Raw genomic sequence first — 16,024 nt, 5'->3', positions numbered from 1 at the left:
GTTTTTGAGCGCTATCTTGTAAACATGTTTCTTTTGTCCTTGATCACTCCTACATATCGCCCTCTGGGTCATTTGTCTGGCACGGTGGCAGGCTGATTGAAGGCTGCCCAATTCGCTATTCCACCAGCAGTTTGGTCTTCTACTGGCAAATGAGCACCTCCCATGCTGGACGACATTCCCTGGCGATGGATTATGTGACATGGAAAGCTCTCTCCGTGGGAACGCCCGCCTTAGTAGGTTGGCCTATCCACACTTCCAAAAAGCTCGTCCAATACTTTTGCAGACCGTTTCCTTAGCCTCGCTCCCTCCTCAGCGCAAATGATTGCCTGCCGGTGTAGTCTTCGCTAATATGCCAAAAAATACCACGTTCCAGTACAGGCCTGACAAAGATCGGGTTTACGATTGAGGAAGACCCCCTTTGCAAAAGGAGTTTGCATCATAATTATTGGCCAAAACTAAATCCACTGGGAAAAAGCCTCTAATAAACTTCTGCCCATTGCGCTACTCTCCCTGCTTTTTGCATCGAGACCAAAGTTGTTTAACATGTCTTCAAATTCAGGCAATGAAAGACTGCGCGTAGCAACTGTACACGTACGTTCGCCCACACGAAACCACCGGCCGACTGACTCATGAAGCCTTGTATAGCTTGGCGACCGCACGCCCATACCGCCGCTCCACCAGTCGAGTCAGTTGCCCATACACCACCGTCACGGTTTCTATAAGGTTTGCTTGGTATGGCAATTTTCATCTAAGATTCATAAGTGGTATGCTCAAGTAAGTTCTGAAAAAAGTAAATATTTGAATAAATCTCATTTTTTCATTGCTGTCAACGCCTTCCTCAATTCCGGGCATTCACCACTTCCGGTAATAAGCCGGTTATCGCTTTCTTCCTTTCACAATAGGTATTTGGGGTCCCTATTGCACTCCTTTCTCAACACACTTTCTGTATCGATCGGATCGATCAATGCCATTACTGCATACCCTCGAGTGTATCCAAACATGAGGCACTTGAAGCACCTCTTTAATGAAGGCGGCAGACAACCCACCCAATTCGAACCTTTTCGGCGGACAATAATTTCTGCGCTGCCTCTTCTGGTAGTCGCATTGTAGCCGTTTGAGTATTACCATAAGCCTTTCTCAAGCTCACAATGGATTCTTCTTTCAGTTCCTCCAACTTCAATTGTTCTTTCAACGCAGTGCATATTTCTACTCTGGATGTCACTTCGTCAAGATCCTTGCACAGTATATATCTCATGCTTTTGGACCTGAACTGTGAAATTCTTCCCAAACGAGTTCTTTATTTGGGTGCAAAAGCGAAGCGAAATCCTTTCTGGGTCCTTCGGACCTTGCTAACATTTCAACTCAGATCTGAGGTCGGAGTCAGATTTCACCTTTTTTACAACCTCCGCGAATGACAAATTATCCTTAGTGGAGACAACAATTGCCTCTGGGCGAATTCGCCCTTTTGTTTTTTTTTTTCTTCGCCTCTTTATTAACGACTTTCGTTATTGAGGACATGCCCAACTGCAGGCATACCTGTGATTGATTCGTCTCCATCTTCACAAAGATAACAATGGCAATCTTCAGAATGTCCGAGCGTCAGCGGGAAGGAGAGCCACCTAATTCCAAGGAACATTGCCATTCTTTCTAAGTGGTATCCCGAATTAGTGATACCAAGCAATAGCATACGGAAGAATGCTGCGTACCCAGTAATGTTGCATTCCCAAAGAACGGGGGAACGCGCAGAGACTGATCACGAACTCGAAGAAGAAGCCTGGGAGAACTAATTTGAAAAGTACAGGGAGCGAATGGCCACTTTGGAACTATGGGTTGAGTATTTTGATAAACTGCTTAACAACTAAAATATCGGCCAGTTGAAGATCCCGCCAACTGAAGGCAAAGGACAAATGCTGCCACCACCAAAAATCATAAGTCGCCAGGAGCCGGTGGAATTACAGCCGAATTGACTAAATATGAAGGTGACCAATTACACCAAGCGGTTCATCAACTGAATCAATGCCTGACGACTGGCAACCAGGCATTATCTGTCCCATATATAAAAAGGAAGATATCAAACAGCGCAGCAATTATAGAGGTATCACGTTGCTGAATACCATCTAAAAGATATTCTCCGCTATCTTGCTAGGCCGGAGAGTCCCATATGCTCAGAACATCATTGGCCCATACCAAAGAGGCTTCACTCCAGCCAAATCAGCAACAGATCAGATTTTCCCTCTGCGGCTAGCGATGGAAAACCTGTTGGAATATGGATATCAGTTGCACCATCATTTCATTGACTTCAAGGCCGCCTATGATAACATAATCAAAGTAAAACTGTACACTGCCATGAGCGAATTCGGTATTCCGACGAAATTGATAAGAATGACTAGGCTGACTCTGACTAATGTGCAAGGCCAGATAAAAGTATCAGTCTCGAGACCATTCACCATCAACAACGGTGTACGGCAAGGGGATGCCCTATCATGCGTCCTCTTTAACCTGGCCCTGGAGAAAGTGATTCGCAATGCAGATGGGAATGCGAGAGGTACCATTCTCTTTAAGTCCACCCAACTACTGGCCTATGCTGACGATATTGACATTATGGGAAGAACAACCCGAGATATACAATTTACCTTCATGCAGATCGAGCAGGCAGCGCGAGATCTGGGACTGCATTAACGTAGGTAAGACTAAGTACTTGGTGGCAACGTCAGTGCGAAAAACCAAAGAATGAACAGCATCGAATCGCACTGGTCAAACGAAAACAATAAGATAGGAGACTACAACTTTGACACCGTTGAAAGTTTCTCCCATCTAGGGTCGAACATTACAACCGATAACAGATATGACGATGAAATCCGCACACGGTTGTTAGCAGCCAACAGAGCCTATTTCAACTGGCAAAAACTGTTTTGCTAGAAACGTCGCACCATAGAGGCAAAGCTCTTACTATACAAGACAATGATCTTGCCAGTCCTTATGTATTCCTCGGGGACTTAGCAAGAAGAATTGCGAACTCTTAACCGCGGTCGAGAGGAGATTATTATTATTATTATTCGTGAAGCTTGTGTGCTCCAAAATCTACTATATGCCAAGGGGTGGTTTATCACTAAAGATTTTCATCCTTTCAGGTCACTTTAAGAAACACCTGGAGAAAAACAGTTCCTGTACTTTTTGATTTTTTGCAAAAGGAAAGAATATTATTAGGCAACATGTTTTATTGTGGTTGCAAGTTGTATGTTATAACTAAAGGAATGGAAAATAAGTTCAAAGCTTAAAAAAAATGGCACAAGCTTGATTTTCAGAAATCTCTAATTTCTTTGCAAGAGAGAATTAAAAAAATCAATAATGATGCTTTTTACTTAGCCAACTTTAACAACCTCCAAAGATAGAAACTTGCATCTATCCGTAACCAAGCCAAATGAAAATTGTTTCACTATCTTGAAATCTCTGGAATTCGTATCTTTTTAAAGAAGTCTTTAAAAATTAGTAAAATTCTTCCAAATGAGCGATGCATTACGTACAACCACCCATTTCACCGTGTGTTTTACGCGTAGCTCTTACTGAGTGCATTACCCTCGATATGTATGGTAGAAGAAGTGAGTGTATCTTTTTATCAACTGCAGTTAAGAAAAGTAAATCCCAGTCATGAAATATTTGTCCCGTTCAAAAACACAAACATTATTAAAATTTCCTAATTACACTCAATTCCTGTCAACAGAACATAGATTGTCTTTCATATTGTGGAAATCCCCCTCGCGATTGAAGCCACCGCAAATTGTACAAAATCATGCCAGAAAACAGATAACAAATGCTATCAATAAGACAACCATGAAAAATTGAATGGGAAATTCGGCAGTGTGATTTTTAAGAAGAAAAACAGATGAGTCAATCAATCCGACATCATAAGAAAAGGTGCAACTACAACTACAATAGCATTTTTGAAGGTATAAATATGAATATACATAGATACACTATTATAAGATAGAACCAAACATCACAACGGTGAACATATGAGACTGCAATAATACTTCTAGAATTTTAGTCAAAGCACTTGTTTACCTATGGAATTACCAGTTATTATTCTTATTTATCTACTACTCCACACGGGAGATATTTTGGTCTATTGACTTACAGTTCGTGAAATGTCCATATACCAATGCATACTAGATACTATTTATAATTTACTATGATCGTTTAAAGTTACATATTGACATCATACTATGATGTGAATTTAGTTACAATCAAATTATATCTACATGCATTCGTTCTTAGATATGGAGTATAAAGAAATCCAATCTACTTTTGGCATTCAAATATCATTGCTATACGGAAAAAGTATCTAAATATGAAGGCTGACTTTTAAATTCAGATTCATACTGTGCAAGAATCATTATTAAGCTAATTACTTCTAACACATTACGTAAGAGACCGAAAAACAATGCGGTTTCGATTACTTTGACGACCTTCCTGACGACTTACATATTTACCACGCACAGCGGTGTACGGTATCCACAAGTAATTTAAAGTGTACAAGAATTATCACTGGTTATCTAATGCATTACTAGAAGAGTATCATGTATGCATATATATGCAGCACAATGTGGAAGACAAACGACCCTCCGAGTAACCTCAAAATGAATGAGGAACTCAAATAGCAGTGCGCATATACTTTCTTTCGTTGGTTGACATAGCCACTCACTTGAGAAGTATAGTGGCATAGATTTCTGAGGGGCTAGTACCTTCAAGATGCGGTAGCTCCACAAAAGCATTTATACCTCTCATTTCATTAAGTGCAGGATTTAGTTCGTTCGGGTCAAGCATACTTCCCACCATCTTTGTCTCCAAAAAGTGTCTCAACTTCCTCCAGGACATTCCTAGAAGCTTGCACTCTTCCTCCACGATTCTGTTCTTATCTTCTGTTATTATTTGAGGCATAAAATATTAGTTTAGTTGGTCAAATTCACTTTCCTATGTACATATATGGATTAAAAGTAAGATTGTATCCAAAAATCTCTGAAAACCTAGTGGAACAATCTGGTTTTGATCTCACGAAACCTTAAGCAAGGGAATTTGGTGAGCTTAAGAAAAAAACAAGAAGATACTGAGAAACACATCACATCGAGAACATATGTATGTATGTAGGTTTCGTAAGTCTGATTCGGAATTTTGCAAACCAATTTCCGAATTTTCCAAACAATTTCAGATTTTTCAAACTTCCGCTTCAAATTCAGGCTTTTCCATTTCAAAATCAGAATTTTCCATTTCAAATTCAGATTTTTTTCATTGTTCTAATGTTCCTTATATTTGATTTGAAAAGTTCTGATTCAGACTTGCAAAATCTATATATAGTATAACTCAATTAGGGTCATAGGGAGCAAATCCAGCCCTAACGCTCTTTCTAAAGAAGAGAGGGGAGTAATACTGTCTGTTATATCACAAGGTTCCTGTACTTTCGCTCACCCCTTGAGAAGCTGTAATAAGCCTGAGAACTGGTGCTATCTATCCTTCTTCTTTTCACAACCAGACTTGGGACTGGCTTTTCGACCTTCCCCGCTATTTGTATTTCGCTTGCGTTCATCGATAGCAGCCTCTATTAAAGGCATGATTGGTATCGTGTTTCGTTAACCTTTGATGTGGGCCTGCGAGCTTCTTTTTCCTTTCCGTCCTTACGAAGGTGATCAGCTTCTTTTTCTTTCTGCAGGTGCTCACATATTCCAAAATCCTACGAGACGAATTTGCCAATTGGGAAGAAATTTCCTTCCACATGTGTAATCCACGGACCTCTCTTTTTACGCTGAATGCCCAAAAATTTAAAAGATCAAAAAAAGTGGCTGACAGTTTCGCCCAGTGTAGAGGCAACTCATCAGACGCTTCCTCACCTCTGCCCTGAGAGCAGCGTGACCGAAAGTGGCTGCAGGTGGTAATCACTTCTTTACGCTGTTCCCAGGACAGGGGTGAGGCGGCGTCTGATGAATTGCGTCTGACCTGGACGAAACCGTCAGTCCCAAAGATGTGACCCGTTAATTATTCCATTAAACACACACACTCCTCAAAGTTGGTCCAAATATGGATCCCTGTAGGCAACCTCTAGTAACTAAATCTTCTCCCTCTGAAAGTTCGCCTGTATTGCTACCTCCCAGTTCTCTTAACAGCTGGTATGTAAAATTTGTGTGACGAATGTAACTATGTGCCCTATTGAGGAGAAAGATCACTGAAATTAAAGGGCTATTCTCAAAAACTGCTCAGTCGGAAAATCGAAGGCGAAGGTCGCTATAATAAACAAACTCCAGATAAATCAGAGCGATTCGACAAGGGAGGCGGCGTTACGAGAGTGTGGCAACCTGGTCATACGGAAAAGTGTAAACAGCCCGTAATCGGATTCATGTACATAGATAGAGACGTCATGTACTTCTTTACTCGCTTTAATTTACCAAGTCTCATTTTGGCGTAACCCAAAGACATGGTGGAGAACCTTGTCTTGGATGATAAAAGACGAAAAACAAAAGTAATTATCGATGACTTCAACCCCATAGTCCCAGAATGGGGACGTTTCGTGTGAAATACCTTGCCTTCTGGAAGCTCCCGCGCGGTTAAGCGTTATATAGTCTAACAAAATATAAGGTGAAGACATACCGAGAACGAGGCGAGAGCCGGGTTGTCGATGTAGCTTTCATGTTATGAAACTTCAATAAACACTACCCCCACACCAATTCTATCTGAAAAACCAAACAAGCTCCAAGCGCACGCTCAAAAATCAGTAAATGATGAGACACTTAGACAGCGCTAGATGTGCAGTTCAAAGAGCAATTAAAAGTGGTGCTAGGAAACTCGAAGGATTGGGACTGCTTCAGACAACCCTGTGTGGAGGCGAACATAAGCCTGTTGGGAAGCGTCTGCAAGATTTTATTGGCGAGCTTCAAAATTCACGTATCTTCAAGAATTGCATAACCCGGATTGGTCCTCAAAAATTAGTCAAGTCAGAGATGCTAATACGTAGTAGTACTACCCGCAATAATGGCAGAAGAACTGCTTGAAATGTGCAGCATGATTGAAGACAGGAAAGCGCCGGGCCTTGACGGTATACCCAATGAAGCTTAAAGGCTATTAAAATGAAACCAAACTACTCACTTTTGCTAGATAGAGTCCTTCCTCCATCATGAAAATGCTGAAGCTAAAGCTGTTATCTAAAGCTGGTAAACCTTTTCTAGAATCACCTATCTGCATGCCTTGGCCGAGCAAACGGCTGACTTGGCCGAACAAAAGACACGCAAAAAAAGCAGTACCTCAACTAATGCGCCCAATTCATTCGATTCAGTCATTGGGGGCCTAATGAAGAGGCGACAATCTGAGTACTTAATTCCTGGCTGCACTTAAGGGCAGCTATCTGAGACAAAGAAGGTTCTAGTACAATACGGAAGACAGACGCAAGGGATAAGTTGTCTCCACAGATATCTCACATCGTTCCATGGTAGGCCCGCTGCTATGGTACATCATGAACTTTTAATGATATCCTTAACATTCCAGGTGCTGAGAAGTTCCATCAGGTTACGATGACGACATAACACTGATCACACGCAGTAGGACGGGCGACAACAAAACCCCAGGTTTAGATGGCATCCCTAATAGGGCTTTGAAGCTGGCAGTGCAGGCTTTTTAGCTAGCATATTCGATGCATGCTTAAAAGAAGGAAACACAACAAGCCACCTGGAGACCCAGGATAATATCGTCCGATTTGCTTGTTGGATTCAATGGGAAGATGACGAAGAAGAGAAGATCTACAACATACCCTACCTTTCGTCGAACGTAGCAATAGCTTGCCGGAGCACCAAACTGGTTGTCGACGTGATGCAATAAGCATGGCTGTGAATTTGGCAAAAGGCGCATTGGTTTCTGGTGGCTGCTATTCCGTGCAGGCATTGGATGTCAAACATGCATTCAACTAGACCAACTGGAACCGAATTGAAAGGCCGTTGGCTGACATAGACGCTTAGCGGTATTTCACGAATCTAGTCGAAAATTACCTTTCAGAGAGGACTCTCTTGTATGGGACAGATGAGGGTTCCAAACGGTACTTTGTGACAGGGAGGAATACAACAGGGCTCGGTACTATTGTAGAATATCATGTATAATGGGGTGCTTGCTCTTCCTGCTACCATTGTCAGCTTTGCGGATGATCTAGCTGTAGTTGGTACAGCGTAACACCCTGAGGATGTGAATGGAAACAATGAAGGCGATAAAGCACTGGCAGGAAAGAACCGGGTTGACCTTGGTGGACGAGAAAACGGAACCGATCTTAATAACAAACTGAAGAAAAACGAAAACAGTGAAAGTAGAAGTTGGTGGATATACGGTCGTGTCAAAGTCAGCTACCAAATACCGAGGTGATAATTGACTCCAAACTGAGATTTTGGAAACAACTGCAGTATGCATGCCAAAAGAAAGCCAGTGCCCCCGTGGCACTTGCAAAAATATTGCCGAGGTTGCTTTTAGCCGAAGTGGTACAATCCGTTCTACTCTACTCGTCACTTGTGCGGACAGAGGCGCTTGTAAACTCTCATAAACGGAAGCAGGTTTAGCGGCTGATGGCTTTGAGAATTTCCACGTCTTTTAGAACCAAATCAGATGAGGCAGTACTGGTGGTGGCGGGCACGATCATATAAGGTGTATGGGGGAAGACAGAACGCAGGAATATGGTAAGGTCAGAGTCGAATGACCTCTGGCAACACAGATGGGATAAGTCTAAAGAGTTTCAGCGGACGCACAGGCTTATTTCCAACATCAGGAGACCAACTACCACATTACCCAGTTACCGTAGGCAGTATTTGTACCACTTTGAGTTGGATGATTCAGCAAATTGACCTAGATGGGGGGGATTCAGAGCATGCAATGTTTCACTACCCAAATTTCGCAATGGAGCTTGGATCCGGTATATTTAGTTATTGAGATGCTGAAGTCGAAGGAGAAGTGGCTTACGGTTTCCTCCGCAATCGTAAAAATACCGCTGGAGTTGCTGAGCGGGGAAAGATGGAGAAAAGCAGAAAGGAGCCGAAGGACGAGTGCCTAAGGGCAAACCCACCACGCTGAGTAATACCTACTCAAAGAGATGGTGGTGGTTTTTAGTGAAACTCACATAAGCCCGTTATACCTCCGTCATTTTTGCGGTAAAGATGGAGCGTACCTATCTTTCTAAGACCTTTCTCAAGAATCATAGAGGCCACAGCAGCTGCCTACATAGGTTTAAATTCGGCACCTCATCAAACAGTTCCAGCTTCCACGGTATCCAAGAATATCCTGGCACGTTTTCTTCCATTGACTGTGTCCATTTATGAAAGAAATTTGTCCGGAAAAGACAATAAATGGGACGGTAGCACTGGAAAGTATAGTTGCATGCAAGGGAAGCTAGTTGTAGTTTCATAAAGGGGAGAAAAGTAGTTTTGGAGAGGTTTTAATGTTTAAAACCCCACACGTTGGTAACATACATATATGTGAGTGTGTGACTCTGGAAAGAGTAAATCGATTTTACTAAGGCTCTATTTTTCAGTACACCATTATGAAGACAAGTACAAACGATCCAATCCCAGGAATTACTGAAATTTGGTTAACACAAGACTTCGGGTTTCGCAGATTATTAACCAATACAGTTCTCTATCTTGTTTTCAACTACTACGGAGGGGGGAGAAGATACTGCAACTTAAATTTTACTCCCCAGTCCGAAGGGATATCTCTAACGACTTTTCTATTGTACTAGTGAAACCAAGCTAACAATACCGACTACCCTCCCAAACACAGAGGTTTCCAAACACTAGTAATTCTTTCCAATTTTACTTAAATAAGGGTAGTGACCCCTTTGCCTTAATTGGCAATTCAATCGGCCGTCAAATGATCATATGCATAAATTCAACAATTCTTCAAAATCTATTCTACGTCATCAGGCCGGCTTGAAGTGATAAGCCTCGCCCAACAGGTCATGACCAAAAAATTATCATGATCTCTCGTATTTCATTAGTTCGTTGAAAAATGTGATTAGAATTGATTAAAAACAACCAAAAAGTAAAGGAAGACCATATTCAGCCTTCTTACATAGATTACTGCTTGAAATTTATAAAATATGCAAATGGTCTCACCTGACCTTAGTAGCGTTTGTTCGTATGTGGAGTCATGTTACCAAAAACTTTGAAAGGCAATGACAATGTCTGGTATAGGTGGCATAGGGAGAATAGGCTAGGGAATCAATTTGGAGCTAATCAGTTCCTTATAATCATGAGAAAGGTTAGAGGATAGTGTAAGCATGAAGTTAGTGTAATTACTACTTGAGATTGGAAGTCAGACCTTTGCTAGCAAACATCTACCAATCATTCAACAGTTGCCTACCCTAACCAGAGGAAACCATTCCGTAACCACAGCAGAAGCAGCAGCACTACCAGAAGATCTAAGGTCATAGACATTGGCTACAAAGTTGATTTCATGGAACCTTCTGAACAAGTACTAGCTATTAATAACTTCCAATGGTTACTTCTTGTTATTCGGAGATAAGCCATTCTTACACAAATCGCAGCACGAGAAACCTTGCTATACCAAGCTCAACATACATGTCTGCTTCGACTTCCGCCAAAACCGAGTACCAGCAATCATGTCTAACCTACCCGAGCCCACAGACCAACAACACCAACCGGCTCTTCAAAGATTTGATAAATCACTTAGTCTCGCATCTACATTGAACGTAAATTGTATTAATTACGAAAAAAGCCAACTGCCCACTTGAGTTAATTAAATTGAGTATGAAGACAAATCAGACAATTTATACGATAAGAAGCCTAGGCTCCGGCTCAAATGCCAGCCACACTTTGATTACGGATTATCGCTAAATGTATGAGTGAGTTATTATAATAAATAACGCACTATCTCCCGCAATAAATTGTCCAAATGGATTTCTTAAGCGCTAGATACGAGTATGTTACGATTCTTGGGCTGCATCTGCAACACCACACATGAAACTTACAGATTCAAAAGTAATTGATTTGGATTGATTATCTGCTGAAAGTTTGAACTATGACTCCCAGTTGCTCGTAGAGTGGCGGCTTGCTTCCAACATGGATGACGCTGCTGAGGGGCACAAACACTATTCGTAACGACACAAACCACAATATATTTTCGTAATTGAAAACCTTTTTTTTAACTTTTTTTGTCGGACTGATATGAATTAATATTTTACATGGACTGTAATAAAATTTTAACACACTTTCATGAAATACTCGCAACTGGTTGCCGAATCACCTTGAAAACACATTCTTTCCGTTTCAGTTGGCAAAAAGATCATCAAGTGCTGGGAACTCTCTGTTTTCAGCAATATTTAAATTTTTCGGACCCCGAGACAATACCGCATCAATTTGAATTTATTCTTTCAAGGTAACCGATTTTTCTGGGAATACTCCAACGACTTCCACGCAGAACACTATCTTTCCTCGGTGACCAAAATGTGGGAGAATAACGACTTTTCTGGTATTCCGAAGGGCGACCAAATAACCCAATGATTTATTCACTTAACACCGTGAGTGCGTTAACATAAAACACCGCCAAAGCCAACTTGATCGACCAATACCCGTCGCTAGACTGGTTCCATTGCAGTCTTATAACTTATAACAAAGCCAGTCTGAGAATTAAATTTGATTGCCCGCGGTCCGCGACTGTCCGTACTCTGTCTGCGGTCTGTTCGCTATACGAAAACGAGCCACCAGTAAGCCAGCCACCAAAGCAGTCTACTATCCTACTATGTAAGATACTAACTTATAGAGTGACTTGGAACAGCTGAAACTCCAACCATAAGCCGCTATTAAAACGTGGAGCTGTTGATCAAGCCTCTCAGATGCATAGATACGCAATTATAGATACTCCAAGTGCGACCCGAACGCCGACCATTTACTCCAGCACACTTTTATTACTAAAAATATTTTATGGTAAATAAGATTATACTCTCATTGCGCATGCAACCAATCGTGCGGAAAACTGAGTTTTCGGAAGAAAATATAAGTTGAGTTGAACGTTTCCAGATTTCTTATCTTGTTTTCTGAAAAGTGTAGTAATATTAACTGATATATGTACATAACAATATGAAGCTTTATAGTTGGTACATTCTAAATGTGGTGCCAAGGAAAATCGTTAGTTTCATGGGCTACACGCCTTCTCTCTTTGGAAAGTCGCACCGTGTCCTTAAAGAACTATTGTGTCCCTTTTGCTGGCTATAGTGTACCTAATAATCATAGTATCTCAAGCAAGCCTAATTGTTAGGAATTTTAGTATATTCTCTACTTCCAGATCTTTAAACTTTGTATCTGGTATTAAGTGTCCTCCCAGATGCCTCGAACTACTTTGCACAAGTGCCGGATATTGTCCCAGAACCAGAGGTTTCATATCACTCCGCGCAGAACCTGCAGGCAGTGTCCGTAGATATCCCTAGCTTCCCTAGGTGATAGTTTAGCCAACAGCGACCAGTGAGAATTCCCACTTTGATTCGAAGGTTCTTTTTGGTGAGGTTTAAGTAATCCTTTGTGCGCAGGGGTTCGTATCCCCCAATAAGCACTCTGGACTTCTCCATTCCTGGTAGGCCCGCCCAGTATAGTTCCCTCAACCGCTCCTCTTAATCCTTTAATGTCATAACCATGAAACCGTTTCCGATTCCACAGAAAGGTTCTGACCCGTGTAAAGGCGTCCCTGCTCCCTTTTTGGCTAGTTCGTCCGCTGCCTCATTGCCTTCCAACCTAACATGCCCTGGAACCCAGAGTATCCAGACCTTGTTGGACGAGCCGAGCGTGTTCAGTCTTTCAAGGCGTTCCCATACCAGTTTAGAGTTGACCTGGTTGAACGTGAGTGCCTTGGCTGTCAGTGATAATAGCAATGTTCTGCCCCCTGTAGTTCCTTTGGAGATTAAAGGGGGCACATATGTCTATGGCGTATATTTCCGCCTGGAATATGCTATTGTACATCCATCGGCTCCAAGTACATTTTCCTTGGACCTCCTCCTGCTGTGAATCAAGTAATCAGTTGCCTGTTTAAGCCGTATGCCCCAGCTACGCTCTCCCAGTTTGCCTTGTTGCTCCAACGTATTTCAAACTTCTTATCAAAATGAAACCTCGTTGTCATGTTATCCCTTGGTATCAGTAATTCGGGATACCTCCTAGAAAGAATATCAATCTTCCTTCAGTTTAGGCAGCTCCCCGCCTCATTGATACTCCCGGCCATTCTGAACATTGCCCTCCCTGCCTACATCTGTATGTGCAGATGGAGAGGGGTTAATCTCAAAAAGACCTCCAGGCATGCCGTTGGAAATGTCCTCATTGCCCACCTGATACACACGCAAGCCAATGTTTGGAGCTCCGGTAAATCCTTGGGTTGTGTGCTGAGTTCAGTTCTTTTTGCCCAGATTGCAGCCTTACTATTGCAGTGTATATCCAAAGTAATATCTTTGGGCTGCAACCTCAGTTTTTTCCTGCTATGGAGCTACAAGTCATCAGAGCCTTCGTTGCCTTCCGACATGTGTCTTCCAGAGTAATTTTTGGTCTAACGTAATTCCCAAATGTTTGACCTCTGTTTCTCGGTTGACCTACATATCATGTAATCTTATGGCTCTAAGCTGATGAGGCTTACGTCTCTTAGTGAATGGTGGTTTTGGCTGGATTGATTTGCAGTCCCACCTTCCTGTACCGGGCACTAGTGACCCTTAGTCCAGTTTGGATTCTATCACATAGGATATCCTCATATTTGCCCCTACGGATTAAAACAATACCGTCCGCGCAACCCTTGACCTGTATTCCAGTATTTATTAGCACTTCCAGGAGTTCGTTAACTACCATACTCCACATAAGCGGCGATAGTACCCCACCCTGTGAACAACCTTGACTAGTATTTATGACAATAGAATTTGTACGTGTCGGTACTTCTATTTGCCTGCTTTCTAGCATTTTGCCCATCCAGAATGCCAGAGTGTTTCCCACTCCCTTGCGGATCAGGACATCTTGTATCTCTGTGTGTGATGTGTTGTCAAATGCTTCTTCGATATCCAAACACGCACACAGTGTTATTTCTTTTATTTCTATCCAGTAGTACATCCGCCAGCTGATACAGAGCAGTTTCAGTTGACCGTTCTGCCCGGTGAACGTGTTGACACTGATGTAGGGGATTACGTTTTAGAACGTTAGTTCTATTATAATATAGTTGTCTATGACCTTCTTCACCGTTTTGAGTACGAACGACGTTAGGCAAATTGGTCTGAAAGATTTAGGGTGAAAAGGATCCTTTTTACCCGTTTTCGGAATAAAGACCACTTTTGTTCGTCTCCATGCCCTTGCTATATATCCCAGGGCTGTGCTGTCCCATACCGCCCTCAGAAGAGATTCTAAGATGATTCCTAGGCCCTGGGCCCTGGGCCCTGGGAAAATGCCGTCTACTCCAGGTGATTTGAGTAGTTTAAAAGTTCCCACTGCCCACCTTCTAGCTTCTAGCTTCTGAGCATACCCCTTTTGCTAGTTTCCATTTCTCCTTTATTTCCCCCTTTTTTCCCTGTTGGGGTGTCAGGTAGAATGTTTTCGCCTTCCGCCGTGGGGTAGAATCCCGGAAAATCAGTTGAGAAGCAGGTGTACTCTGTCCTCCTCATTCTCGGCTGTTCGATCCCTTAACAGAATTCCCTGAAGCTGTTCCGTTTTGCTTCCTAATCGCGTTGCCATACGCAGTCAGTGTATTTTTGTACCTCAGCCATTCCCCGGTTTGTTTTTCCTGGTTGAAGAGTTTTCGTATCTCTATTCTCATTCCGGCCAGGTTCCTGTTCCACCATGATATATCCTTTGATGACTTAACTTAGTCGAACAGCTGGCCTCATATGCGTCATTGATGACTGTGTTGAGGTTTTCCACCACTGTTTCTTGTTCCATTTCGCTCCTGATGTCACCGCCCCCTTAAAGGTGCGCCATGTTGTTGCTCAGGTCCATTGCATAGGATTTCCAATCTGTTCTCCTAGGATCCCTCATTATTCTTTTTACTACAGGGTTAACCTTATTCTGTCATCAGACATAGAGGGCTCATCCGACACCCTCCAATTCCTGACCAGCCCGTTCATTAGAGAATTTCCTGGATTTGTGTCTAATATCTAATCTAGTGCTGGTCACAAATGTTGGAGGGTTCCCTAAGTTATATATTTCTAACTTATTGCTTAGAATAAGTTCAAGAAGGTATTCACCTCTTGGATTGGTGTCGCTGCTTCCCCCGACTTCGTGATGAGCGTTGACAGCACAGCTGAGGAGAAGTGATAACGCCCTCTTCTCACAGTACTTCACCAGTTTAGCGACTTGTTCCGGTGGAATGATACCGATACCACGACTGCCTCTCGCGTGCTCCTCCCGGCTTCCAATGAGACTTAGATAGCCGCAAGGTCCCGGTCAGGAACTTTAAAAGATATATATATTGTAAATTTCGTTTAAGAATTATGCAAGCTCTTGGTTTTCACAGGAGGAGTCCCAAATTACCTGCATGCTTCCTCCTTGCAGACCGCGAATCTGCCCCCGGTACACCCAGGGCTCCTGACCCAGCACTATTTCAATGTTCTCCTTGAAACTTGCCCTTGCAATTACCGCTGATGCAGCTTTCGCATGACGGAAATTTGTTTGGGCTATTTTATTGCTGGCCATTTGCTCCGTTATTGTTTGAATTTTCTTTCCACTGTCGGAGTATCGCGCTCCTCCTTCGGCATGGCGCTTTCCTGCCCGTCTCTGCCCACCTTGGGTCCTAGAATTCGTTGGTCTGAATCGTTTAGCTTCTGCTATTCACTGAGCAGCAATCTACTTCCATGGTTGATTCAGTCCTTTCCGCCTCTATGGCTTCCGAGACTTCTACGGAGACCCCGGTATGATTTTCACCCGGTGTCTCCTCTAAGGTCTCTTTCCTCGGCTTTTCCCTGTGCACATGCACGGGTATGTTGCCAAATCGATAGTTGATATGCCAACTCCGACGTTTGATTACCTCCAAGGATCGGTCA

General features: G+C 42.6%; 1 protein-coding gene across 1 annotated transcript in view; it reads right to left on the bottom strand.

The window, feature by feature from the left end:
* The window catches only part of LOC119652381 (torso-like protein), a 98,852-nt gene extending 87,022 nt beyond the window's left edge, over positions 1–11,830 (bottom strand). Inside the window, exon 1 of the mRNA XM_038056479.1 lies at positions 11,003–11,830. The gene's annotated coding sequence lies outside the window, so the exon portion shown is untranslated. The remainder of the gene's footprint in view (positions 1–11,002) is intronic.
* Between the last annotated feature and the right edge of the window lie 4,194 nt (positions 11,831–16,024).

The sequence above is a fragment of the Hermetia illucens genome, chromosome 3 (genome assembly GCF_905115235.1).
Source record: "Hermetia illucens chromosome 3, iHerIll2.2.curated.20191125, whole genome shotgun sequence".
Classification (NCBI taxonomy): domain Eukaryota; kingdom Metazoa; phylum Arthropoda; class Insecta; order Diptera; family Stratiomyidae; genus Hermetia; species Hermetia illucens.
This window is presented reverse-complemented; position numbering and strand designations above follow the sequence as displayed.